The sequence below is a fragment of the Diceros bicornis genome, unplaced genomic scaffold (genome assembly GCF_020826845.1).
Source record: "Diceros bicornis minor isolate mBicDic1 unplaced genomic scaffold, mDicBic1.mat.cur scaffold_117_ctg1, whole genome shotgun sequence".
NCBI classification, from domain to species: domain Eukaryota; kingdom Metazoa; phylum Chordata; class Mammalia; order Perissodactyla; family Rhinocerotidae; genus Diceros; species Diceros bicornis.
This window is the reverse complement of record NW_026691040.1, coordinates 206,518-219,115: the sequence shown is the minus strand read 5'-3', so window position 1 is coordinate 219,115 and position 12,598 is coordinate 206,518.

Below are 12,598 nucleotides of genomic sequence, written 5' to 3'. Positions count from 1 at the left end.
ATTGCTTATTATTAGTTGTGCAATAATGGTAATAGCCTATTTCTAAAATAATTTAAATGCAATTCCCCTGTTTTATTGTCCAAAAGATAATTATTTATCTTGCTTTAATAGTGTTCTTAGGAATTATTTTGTTACTATGTACTGGTGAGTTATGCCCATTTTATTATTTATTTAGAAAAATAGTATGTTTGTAATGACTTATTTGGTAGCAGTATATTTTGCTGCAAGAAATAAAGAGGATATGGTAGAAGGTTTTTTTGCTGGACAATTTATAACTTTTTCTAATTGGGAAAAAAATCCTATTAATCCTTTAAAAGTAACTCTTTTTTTGCATTTTGTGGTATTGATCATATACAAAGGAGAAGACTTCTTTGAGATAACATAGCCTAAAATAATATTTCCCCTTCTCTTGGAAATTTTATTTTTAATTAAAAATAAAAGGTGATATGAAATGAGAGGAGACATTAGGAAGAGAGTAGCAGAGGAAGGAATTATTAGGAATAAGTTTCCGTTTTTAAAGTTCTGCCTGGTCTTTAAGATGTAAAGACCACGAAAGGGTACATTTTAGAACTTTTCTTCATCAGAGCAAATATGGGGGAAATCCTTGGAATAAAAACTACAAATACATGTTTGAAGAGCAAGTGAGTATGTGTAGCAAATAATTAACTAAACTTACTAAATTCTTAGATCGCTCCCCAAAAGGCCTTTTCCCCCGGTAGAGACAGAGACCTCGGGCTGGGATGTTTTGCGTACATGCGCGTCCGCCTGTGGATGAGCAACTGCCCAGCTCCCCTTGCTCCGGCCAAAGGAGCAGAGACTCTCGAAGGCCACGGCAGATGGCCCAGGTGTCTGCAGCAGCTGCTGTGTGGTGTCTTTTAAGTTCATGGTGATTCTTTTCCTTGTTTTAAAAATTGTTTTCATTCCGTCAGTCCCAATTTATTAAATACTACTAAAGTCAGTACTTTAAACAGCAGAATTGTACATCCTTCATGTTTGTTAATAGCAGTTTATGACTGTTAAAATACCTCATTGGATCCCTAAATTTAAAAACATTAGCCCAGTCAATAGTCAACTACATAAAGAATCCATGCCTTTTTGAGGGAAGCGATAAATTAACAAACATAAAAACCAATTTTAAATTAGTTTTAACTCTAACCTCATCAAACCAAAGGCACAGATGTGTGTACGGTGTACCCATTGAATGTATATCCCAAGAAAAATTGGCACCAAGGAGCAGGAAAATGTCAAAGCTCTCATGGCAGCATAAGTCAGGATTTTGTAGGTTAGTGTTTTTCATCCATGGCCACTGCTCCCTTGTCGAGTGTCCCACAAGGACACGCAGGAACGTGCACGTTCCTCTTGTTAGCATAGCAGAACGTCAGGAGACCCCAGGGTCTCTGTGCCGAAAGTTGGAGGGTGACCGTGGGCCTCCATTCGTCCATCTGTAAAATGAAAGGACGACCGGGACCGTGTTCTGAACTCCCCTCCACTCTAACAGCCCAAAGGCGCAAAACATGGCGCCTCATCCTTCCGCTGTACAAACTCGGAAGCTGTGTTCCCAAACATTGCCTTTTTGTAGAGATTTCTCCTGTATTAGTGAGCTATCTACTGAGTGTAAACCAGTGCATTTAAAATACTGTCTCGAGCGGGCTCACCTCTAGAAACAAATGCATTTGGAATTGCGATTGTTTTCAAAAATTACACAGAAACACCAATTCGAGCTGAGACAGAGGAGCCTCCCCATGAGTGTGCCCTGCTTGGTGGACGCCCTTGAGAACAGCCCTAAAAGAAGTCATCGCTTGCCCCAAAGACCAGAGAGTGGGTTGAAAAAAGAGCAAAGGAGTGTATGCCCCGGCTGGCTTGAATTCGAGTGTCCTCTGCAGTGTTGCGCTATCTTCAGGTTCAAAGGTTTCTTGAAAAGGAGCCCATTGTGTCCCTGTGTGGGCCGTCCATCACTTGGCCAAGTCAATGGTTGTGAACCAAGTTAGTTGAGACAAAATGTGTCAAAAAGGTTGTTTAAGATCCTGGGATTTTGTAATAGCACAGAACTCAAAACTCTTCACCATTCTTTTATTTCCTTCTCCCCAGCTGATAAAACTCTGAGGGGTTGTGGCTTATTTTGTTTTCGTTTCTTTGGCTTCGTGCAATTTTCTTGTAACTTTACTTGTACCTATATTTTCTGTTTACAAGTTCTTTTAAAGGGGAGGGATAGGGTTCTAAGATCTCGTTGTTTACTGTAGATCAAAAAATTTCTTTTCATGTTGTAGAAAAGCATGGGTTATGCGTTTGATGAAAAAGGCACTGTATTATTTACCAAAGGGGTATTGTTGTCGCATTTGTTTATAAATGCATTATTTTGGTACTGTAAATTTGGACATAATTTCTGAGTTTATTACTACTGGCATTTTCTTTTCCCTTTTTTTTTTTTAAACTGTAAGTGCGCGATGCAGGTGCACAGGTCCCAGACCAAACCAGACCACCAGCATGTTCTCGTCCAAACTTCAGGGATGGCGCACGCTGCTGTGGGCGCCTCAGTTCCTCCACCGTTGGTTTGTTTGTTTTCAATTCCAGCATCCTGCTTTGTTTTGCTTTCCAAGCAAGATCTGTTGAGATTCCCCGTTGCATTCTAACGAGCTCACCCTTGTTTGCCTCTCTTATGCATTTGGTGTATCAGATTGTGCAGGAGGTATTCTAGAAGGCATCAATGGTTTGCATTCAAAATGGTGTGGTTTGTCCAAATTATTTTGTCTTTATTATTGAGATGGATTAATCTCCTTATGTTTTTTTTTCTTGATGATTTGAAGTTGTAAGAGTTGTCCAGCTATTGCTTAATAAAATTTTGCAAATCAAAAAAAATCAATTACTGGTGTGCAGAATTCAGATGTGGGTCTTGAGTCCTGTGAGAAGAAATGACCTTGCTCTGTTGGCATGGCCCATCCTCCACTTGCCCCTCCAATCCCTGGGTTACTGCCAGCTCCGTGAGTTACTGCTGACGGTTACTGGACACCCTGAGATCCTTATCATCATTGCTCTTTTCGAGAGGTCAGAGGCTGTGCTGTTGTCTTGACAAGTTGGTTTGAGTTTGTGTTTGTTTTTTCGTGTTTTATTAAAGGGGGCCCATTCAGGATGCATCTATCACAGTACCTACAAGACCAGAGGTGCTAAATACACTGACACCTTCTTTGTTACTTTGTAGGAAAGTTAATAAAACCAGGTTTTGAGCAATTCCACTATAAGTGCTAATAGAACTGTTCATTGTTGTTATTACTAGCGAGTCTTAGGGCACCTCCTTGCCCTGCCCTAGAGTTCCCTCTGACCATGGGAGGGGGGCAGGGACAGGGGTCATAGGAGGCTCATCTGTAAACACGGTAGTTACATGCACATGTGCAGAACTGCCCTTTTGGTTTTTTCAGAGATAAAAATAAACGTGATCACTCAGGCTTTAGAGACAGAAGAACCAAAAACCACTGTTGGCTCTACCAAATTCTAATTGTGCATTGTTTTAAAATAATCATAGGACTATAAATCTGTGCTTTAAATAGCAGTAGCCATACAAAGCTAACTGACCTGAATTTTGTATAAGAATCAAAATATGTCTTATTTTGTTATGAAAGTTTGTGAACTTCAAGTTAACATTCATTGTATCTTCATCACTTAAACCAGGTAGCAAGGAGACGTTGTCGAACAAAAATGCCTTCTCTCCCTCCCCCCAAAAATACAAGAGACCCCAACCGGAGCAGCCAGGCCGTACCTGGGTCTGTGCTGCGGAAGAGTGTGTAGGAGTGCCGTCTCCACCAGCCCCACAGTCAGATTCGGGGCCTTTCGGTGTGAGCTGGCGTCTCCAGAAGTGAGTTATTTATTTATTTATTTATTTATTTATTATTTATTTATTATTTTGTGAGGAAGATCAGCCCTGAGCTAACATCTGTGCTAATCTTCCTCTTTTTGCTGAGGAAGACCAGCTGTGAGCTAACATCTATTGCCAATCCTCCTCCTTTTTTCCTTCCCCAAAGCCCCAGTAGATAGTTGTTATGTCATAGTTGCACATCCTTCTTTTTTTTTTTTTTTTAATTTTTTGTTTATTGCAGTAACATTGGTTTATAACATTGTAAAAATTTCAGTGCTGGGTATTTATCCAAAGAACTTGAAAACACCAATTTGTAAAGGTACATGCACCCATGTGTTCATTGCAGCGTTATTCACAATAGCCAAGACTTGGATGCACATCCTTCTAGTTGCTGTATGTGGGACGCGGCCTCAGCATGGCCGGAGAAGCGGTGCGTCGGTGCGCGCCTGAGATCCGAACCTGCGCTGTCAGTACCCGAGCGCACACCCAACCGCTAAGCCATGGGGCCGGCCCAGAAGTGATTTATTTTCAAAGCCCTGCTAAGAAAACTTAGCAAATCCTTTTCCTTCTACAAACTTATTTTGAAAAGGAAGCTTTCTATTTTTATTCTAGCACTGAGTATTCTTTTCCTGGTGGTGGTAAGAGAATCTGGAATCCATTTAGCTCTCATACGTTAGCCCCAAAACTCATTGTAGAAGAGAAATAACTGCCCCATGGAGATTGCATTACCATGCTCCAGGAATGCACAGCTGAACCTCCAAACCTCATTATCAAGTGGATACCTTTTGCCTTTCCTTTCAGAAGAAAATTGAAGCACTGAGAGGTTGAAATGATTTCTGGATTCCACAGCAGACACCGATGCTGAAATAGAACCCAAGATTTCTGGGTCCCATTAATGAATAGACCTCGTTTATCCCCAGCTTCTCACTCTGCTGCTTTGTAATGATTTGCCTGCAATGAGCTCTGAGCTACTTACACTTAGTCATCTCTCGAAAAAAGAGGCATTACAGGAGGGCCACCCTGGCGGGCAGCAGGTGAGCTCATCCGAGACAGCTGAGAGGGAGTGCTCCTTCTCGACTTGTCAGAAGATGGCATATGTGGCTCACAGGCTACATTACTCACCGGGCGTCACAAAGGAGCAAGTGTGGTGTGGACTTGTGTCTCTGCGTATCTTAGAAACAGTTGCTCCATGTGCCAAAGGATGTGAAGCCATCCATCTGAAGAACAGGCTCATTTCTTAAATCTGCTTAAAGTTCTTGTTAGAATGATAGCTCCAGATAACAGAAGGTGCACCAGCATGGACCCCAGTGGGAAGCTGGGTGTCAGGTGTGCAAAATTGTCATACCTCATCCCTTCTGCTCTCCTTTTGCTCTACACGTCACCTCTCTCTACAGGGAATGGGTTCCCCATGCTTCAGATGACGTTAAAGCCACCTCTCTTGACGCTTCTCTCGAACGGGGATGGGAGCCTTCAATGCAGTTTCAAGACTTGATCCTTGAATCCTTGTATTGAGGCAAAGTAAACATTCTTTGGGAAACTATAAAACTATAGGAGTGAAATTATGAGTTTATCTTAAGGAGAAATTGGTCTGAGGGATTTATGACACTTCGGCCACCTCTCAGCACTGTCCAAATACCTTGCAAAGCATTTTCCTCTCTGCCGGTTGAAACGTCTGTCCTCTTCCCAAGTTGGTGTCATCAGAAATCCAGAGCTCCAGTTTGCCATAGAGCGCTTGCCCTCTTCCAGACACTTTCTGAGCCCAGTGATGAGGCAGCATTTGCACTGCATCCACAGTCATGGCTCCCTCACGCCCTCCCCAAAGATGGCGAGCTTGGCGGATAGAGGCTGGCCACGTGGCAGCGTCTCAAACTGCTGATCCAGTTGCCTTCTCAGTCACAGCAGCCGGTCTCCCATCGTCAGCTGCAGGGTCTGGAGAACCCGAGCTTACTCTTCCCACTCTTCAAAGTAGAAAAAATGGCCAGCCCTGACACCGTTCCCCGGGTGTGCAGGAGAAGTCTCTTTTCCATTTGGCCTGCAGCTCATGCAAATAGTCTGTGGTTTCTCCTTTCTCATGAACGAACTCCCCAGGTGTGGCCTTGTGGGCCTTCTCTGAACTACCTATCGAAATCCTGCACTTTCACGCAGTGCTGGGTGCAATCCCTGTTACTAAAGGGAGGAATCCTTGAATCCTTAAATCCCTGTTCTTCTGATGTCTGGTGTCATGGAAACCTGGGCTTTGCCAGTGTTATATTTTCTTTCTCTCCCTGGAAAAAGGCGAGCAACCCAGACCCCACAGTACTTGAGAAGCAAACATGTAGTGGACTCCTACTGTAAGGAGAAGGATCGTCCTCCAGTAATTCCCTTCTTTCTGTGCTTGAGCCCCACGGATCCTCTGCGGCCCGCTTCCTGCTGTCCTCAGTACCTGTGCTAACTGCAGGAGGCCCTTATGTCCTGGGGTTACGGTTTCTCACCAGGGCTCCCGTCTGACTCCTTTGTTTTAAATCCTGAGAAGAGACATTCCTCTGACAGGAAGAGGCTGTCTCGATTCATTCCGTTGGAATACCTGCCCCAGCCGAGGCTTCGTGTCCAGCAGTGGAAGGAAGTCTCTTCAGTACCACACAGTTCATCTGATGACCCTGGATCCCAGGCCAGTTGGAACGGGAAGTTGCTCTAAAAGGCGCAGAGCATTCCATCTACTGAACTCTCAGGATCTCTGTCCTTTCTTGGCCAGGTTGAGTTAGCCTCCCTCTCCAGCCTTTCTGTTCCCATTGGCTACACACCAGTGGGTCTCACCTTCACTTCCAGGGCCTCCCTCCCATGGGGTCAGCTGATCAACATTCTCTTTTCCAGCACCCACACTTCCTGGCAGGTGCTGAACTCCTGGGAGGCTGAGAGAGAGTGGGTGTGACAAACTTTTGAGGGGATCAGCCAGTTTCTCCACAAACAGCTCCCAGAAAGAGCGATGTCCCCAGGAAACCCTCAGACTAGACCATACCAGCCTCTGGAGAACGTCACATTCCAAAGACCTACTCGGTTCCTGGCGTGTAACTCACTGGGTGGGTTCCGCCCACTGGGAGCCAGATGCGGTGAAGGTGGACCTCCTCCTCTGTTCCCGGTGAGATCCCGTGGCAGCTCTGCCCTCCACGCAGATTCTGACAGCGGCACAGGGCGCTGGTTCTGCTAACCCAGCCTGTCTCGCTTCTTAATGTTGTGTTTTCATGACGTGCGTCTCTCGAGATTGTGCTTGAAAAACCTGATTTCTCTTCCTGCAATAAAGAACTGGTACACTTGTATTCGAAAACATAAAATTTTCAAAAACCAGCCAGATCTGAGTGCATCTGTACCAGAGACTCTTATATGGAGACTGGTGCCTTTTTCCCCCTCAGTACACCACAGAGACATAGCTAAAAATAATTTAATTCGCTAAGGTCTTGTCCCCTCTAAATGGCACCACACAACAATGTATGGCTTATGTGTAGTGTTCAAAATAAAGCAAAGGTGGAAATGACACCAACAACCCAGCCCCATAATAACAGCAAGTTCTGCAAACCCCAGTGGGAAGGTATGCCCTCCTGCTGTCATAAATCCCTCTTCACAAACCCTCTGTGGGCAGGATTGGTCCCAGTTTAGAGAAGGGAAAATCTAATGTAGAAAATTTTCAGGGGTTTGCTCAAAGCCAGGAAGTGCTGGAACAAATCTCGGAGCAGCCCAACCACAGCTCCTCTTTGACAAGGGCTCCTGGAAGCTTCCTAAATGACAGAACAAGCAGCGAGTCCCTGGTGAGTGGAAACCTGCCCTGCCCAGACCAGAGCCCAGGGCGAGGCCACAAGCTGTCCTGGACGTTGGCTTTCAGCCTCCTGTGAGGGGTATGCGGCTGCAAAGACACGAGTTCGTCTCATCCAGACCCCTGACCTGGACATCTCAGAAGTGAAAAGAAACTCAGTGAGTCAAGAATTAAGAGAAGAGAGGCCACTCTCCAGGGCAGCTGACTTTTTATCTGAGAGCCTGAGCTGCCCACAAGAAAGACCTGCCTGGACAAGGGGGCCGAGGAGATGGCGCAGGGAGATCAGACAGAGTGGTTGAAAAGGGCTCTGGTCAAAGAGAAGAACTGGAGAGGACAGTATCCCCAGAATTTTCCACACCAGCCACCCTCCTCAGGGAAGGAAAGAGTGGGTCTTCAAACCTCCCACATGCGCAAAGAGCTGCATGAGACAGAAGAGACTGAGGCCTGACCCAAACTTGCCTGCACAGAGCTCTCCTTTACGCTGCGTTATGCTGTGAAATGTTCCAGACTCCCTCCCCTCTTCTCACAGAAGCACTCAAGTGCTCTGCCAGGGGCCTGGGCTCCTAAATGCTTCGGCCTCCATCTGCCGTGTGCCTGGCCGTCCCCACGGGAGGCGCTTGTGCTGTGCATCTTTGGAGCTCCAAGGTCACAGGTAAGGGATGGGGGCAAATCAGCAGGATTTGGGCATTCATACCAGGCGTTTTTCTTGGAAGCAGTGTAGATTTTATAAAAAACCTCTGAAGTATGTGTCTCCTTGAGAAGCATAATGCTATACACACTTAATCTACCTATGTGCACCATTGGAAGACAGAGTTATAATTGAGACCAGACTGAATGGAAAACCATTGGGAGGCTGGGTGGGTCACAGGCATTCTCTTTCCACGAGTAATGACAAAACCAGTAACTGTGTGGAGAGGACTCTAGATCCTCTCCACCTGGTTGGGCAAGTCACTGGCCAGGGGATCATGGAGAGGCAGCCTGGTGCAGTATGAAGAGTGCTACTCTGAAAGCCAGAAGGGCAGGGAGCGTATCCTGGATCTCTCACCAAAACTGTAACTGGTAGGCCACTCCACCCTGGGCTTCATTTTGCTCAACTAAAAAATGAGGAGATTGGCCTAAATCAGTATTTCCCAAGGCATATTCCATGCTTCCTCAGTAATTGTGCACACTGATTAGAGTAAAACAGGCTTCCTTTACTGTAGAATTTTCCAGAAACTTCAATATGCTAATTTGTTGTGCATGGTGACCAGCAAGGGGAAGAAACTCGGTAGAGTGTTACCCAAACTTTTTTGCCCTCAGAATCCTACTTTAAAGGAGCGTCTTGTAGGACCAGTGACCCAAGGCATAAATAGGCTTTGGGAAATAGGACTGGGTGCTCTAATTCTGTGCTTCTCTGCATTTTATTGAAAACCTAAAGCAGGTTTCTTTCCTCTCTCTTCTGCTAGAATAAAAGATCTACTTTGCTTCCGCTCAAACAGGCAAGAGACCTTTGCTGGAGTGAGAAGTAGTTTGCCGAGCTGTGAAGTTGTTTTGCTTCTACAGTGTACTTTCTCACAAAGTCGAGCTGATTGAAGCAGAAATGAGCTCTTGTCCGTTACAACCTACCAAGATGCAAATATTTAGCTTGTTCCATTTGCAATTCTAACTCATGCAAATACTGTCTTTCCTAAGACAACTGAGATCGAGGACGCCAGACTCATTCTGACCTAGGTCATCTTCTGTTCCTAATTAATACTTTGAGACTTCTGCCTCCCACTTAATTGAGGGCCCTGGACATCATCTTTCACTCAGTTTAGAGAAGAGAACCACTTAGGGTCAACCAAGCATTCATCTAGGTCGAAGCCAGTGGATTAAACCGGGTGTCATGCTGAGGTCTGTGCTCTCCAGGGGCTGGGAGTTCATATCCAGAAATGGGGTCATAAATAGAACTCCAGCTGGCTGGGTAGGTGATTTACAAAAGTGAGTGTCTCTTCTGAACGCTTGCAAAAGTCTTCCTGTTATTTCACTTGCCAAAAGTAAAGAGCCAAGGACTGAGAATATTCATCGGACCTGCAAGTCAGCAAATAATGTCCCCTGGGAGCCCCTAAAGGCTGGCAGCCACCTCGGGACTGCCTAAAGGGAAGGGGAACAGCTGGTGTCCACCTGGGGACTGCCTAAAGGGAAGGGGGACGGGGCCTCACGATGTGTTCCCGGGAGGTCCCCAAGCCCCTGGTGACGACCTCCCTGGGAGAGGCCGGGTGCTGAGGGCCCTGAAGGCGCCACTAGAAAGATGCTGAATTGTGCCCATTGGTTCTGGGGAGACAGCCTAGGGTTCAGGGTTGCCTCAAGATGATCTGGAGGGATTTTTTCTTTTACTTTTGTGGAAAAATAAAGACCAACCAAATGAGGATAAGCAAAGGCTGTTTATTCAGAGTTTGCTAAGGGAGTCAGCCACCGTCACTTGTGTTCGGCAGAGACTCAAGGCAGAGAGAAGAGTGGGAAGGCTTCATAGTGGAGAAGAGGGACGGCTTCAGGCGTGTGCTGATGGAGGCTGTGGGCACGGAGATGCGGGAGGCAGCTAACTAGAAGCAGGGCATCCGTGTGATCGCTTAGGGGTGCATGTTTTACTTTCTCTGGTTGGCCCTAAGTTGGAAGCAGGGACAAAAACGAGGGAAGCAGTCAGTCATTAACCAAGTCCTCGCCATTTGGGGCCAACTGTTACAGAGGTCATTATTTGGCTTCCTGGATTGTTGCCAGAGATGGCAGTCTGGCTTCCTGGGATGGTCACTGTAGATTGTAGGTCAGAGTTTTCATATATGGTCTGGCCACTGTCCATTTGTATATGCAATCTCTCAGTTTAAATAAGCAAATTTCCAGTTTTCCTGAATTTTATCATCCTAAGAATGAACCCCAATGAACAATAGATTAATTGACATTAATAAGAATATCTTACAATTGCATAATTATACTCTTAAATACACAAGAAGTTATAAATACCCTCCAGACAACATGCATCTTGCCCCAGTGTCTAATTAGACCTTGCAAAAATAGGAAGGGTGTGCTGAACCGTGGGCCCATGCAGAAACAATTGTAAGGGAAAAACAGTGTAGGAGCCACTAGAAGTAACGTGAGAAAGATAGTTACGAAATACCCTGTAGATCATATTCTAGGTACAATAACATTTTATCACAAACCTCATTTTCATTTTATTGCCTTAGTTTGCCCCCAAGGAACACGGAAACAGTCCCTGCAGTGCTCGTGGTGAGTTCTCAAAAGCTTCAAATTTTCCAGGGCAGAGTTGGAACGATGCTTCTCTTCACTAATAGTGATTAATTCAGGGAAATCTTGCTCACCCTGTCACAGGACTGTGCCGTTAGTTACCAAGTTGCTTGCTTTGGAAATGTTTAAATAAGAATGCAAAGTGAAATAAGTCAGAGGGAGAAGGTCAAATACCGTATGATTTCCTTCATTAAGTAGTAGATAATAACAACAATAAACAAACACATAGGGACAGAGATTGGATTGGTGGTTAGCAGAGGGGAAGGGGGGAGGGAGGAGGGTGAAAGGGATAATTTGGTACATGTGTGTGGTGATGGGTTGTAATTAGTATTTTGGTGGTGAACATGATGTAATCTATGCAGAAATAGAAGTACAATGATGTACACCTGAAATTTTTACAATGTTATAAACCAATGTTACTACAATAAACAAAAAATTAAAAAAAAAAAAAAGTGAATGTTGAAAAAAAAAAAAAAAAGAATTCTCCCACCTCTAAATAGTAATACCATCCTGAAGAGGAAAATGGATTCTGAGTCCCACCGGGGGGGGGCGGGGGAGGTGGTGTAGCAATTTTGACAGAGCTTAGCAGCAAATGAATATTGAAGCCAGCATGTTCTCAGAAATTCACAGAGCATCTAATTCCCTACCGATCCAGTCGCCGTACCTGCAAGTCTCTCAGTAGAAGGCGTGGTAAGTAGGAAATGTAAATGTCTACTTTATCAGAGCTCTGACTTCTCGGTACTCTCATTTCAGTAATTCAGCCTGCCCGTGTCCCGCTGCTGGATAAACATGATCCTCTCCACCTCTGCCCGTGTGTGTTCTCTGTTGTTTGGCATTGTCCCCTTCATGCTACCCTCTTTATAAGAAGAATTCTTGCAGCAAGGGTTGAATGCAGTGGCCTGCTGGTAAATGCTTAACAACCGGCTCTCCAAAAAAAAAAACAAAACCCTGAATGCGTAAATATACATATAAGCATTATAAATTGTAACGATATAAAGGATGTGAAGCACACCATTACAAATAATAAAATATGCAATACTCTTCATTATGAGTCCAGAGAGCCAATTGATTCTCACAGAATGCCTTTGTTGATTTTCGCCAAATGCTTGTGTCCATAGCCAATCTATAGTTGCAACTGACAAACAAATGTAATTCCAACACGAATGTTGATTGATATTTTCATTTACATTTATGAGCGAGACAGTAGCGAAACAACCAAGATGTATGTTCAGTGAAATGTCAGAACTTTACTTGTACATTAATGATATAAGTAATTTCATATATTTTTTTTTCTTTGCTAAATTGGATAATGGTTTTCGAATACTGGAAGAAAATTTCCTCGATTTTTTATGCTATTCACGATATAATGGCTATGGACATGATACACTTTTCTATTTAAATTGCATTATTAACATCGTCTCCAGCACTTTCTTAAGTCTAGAGCCTGGACTCAAAACAATAAACAAAACCAAATCAACCCCTGATTTTTGGCTTTGACTGATTTCCATGGTGTAAATATTCCCAGCAGAGTCAGTTTCAAGCAATCAACATAATGCCACCGAATGAGGAGTTGGAAAGAGATGCGCAGTAAGTAGCAATTTAATGTTTAATAATGACTGTGTTTAACAATCAGCCCTCAAGATTCTTGAAAATTTAACCATCAGCTGTCATGAGGCAGTACCAGCCGACTCCAGGACGTCACAGGCTGT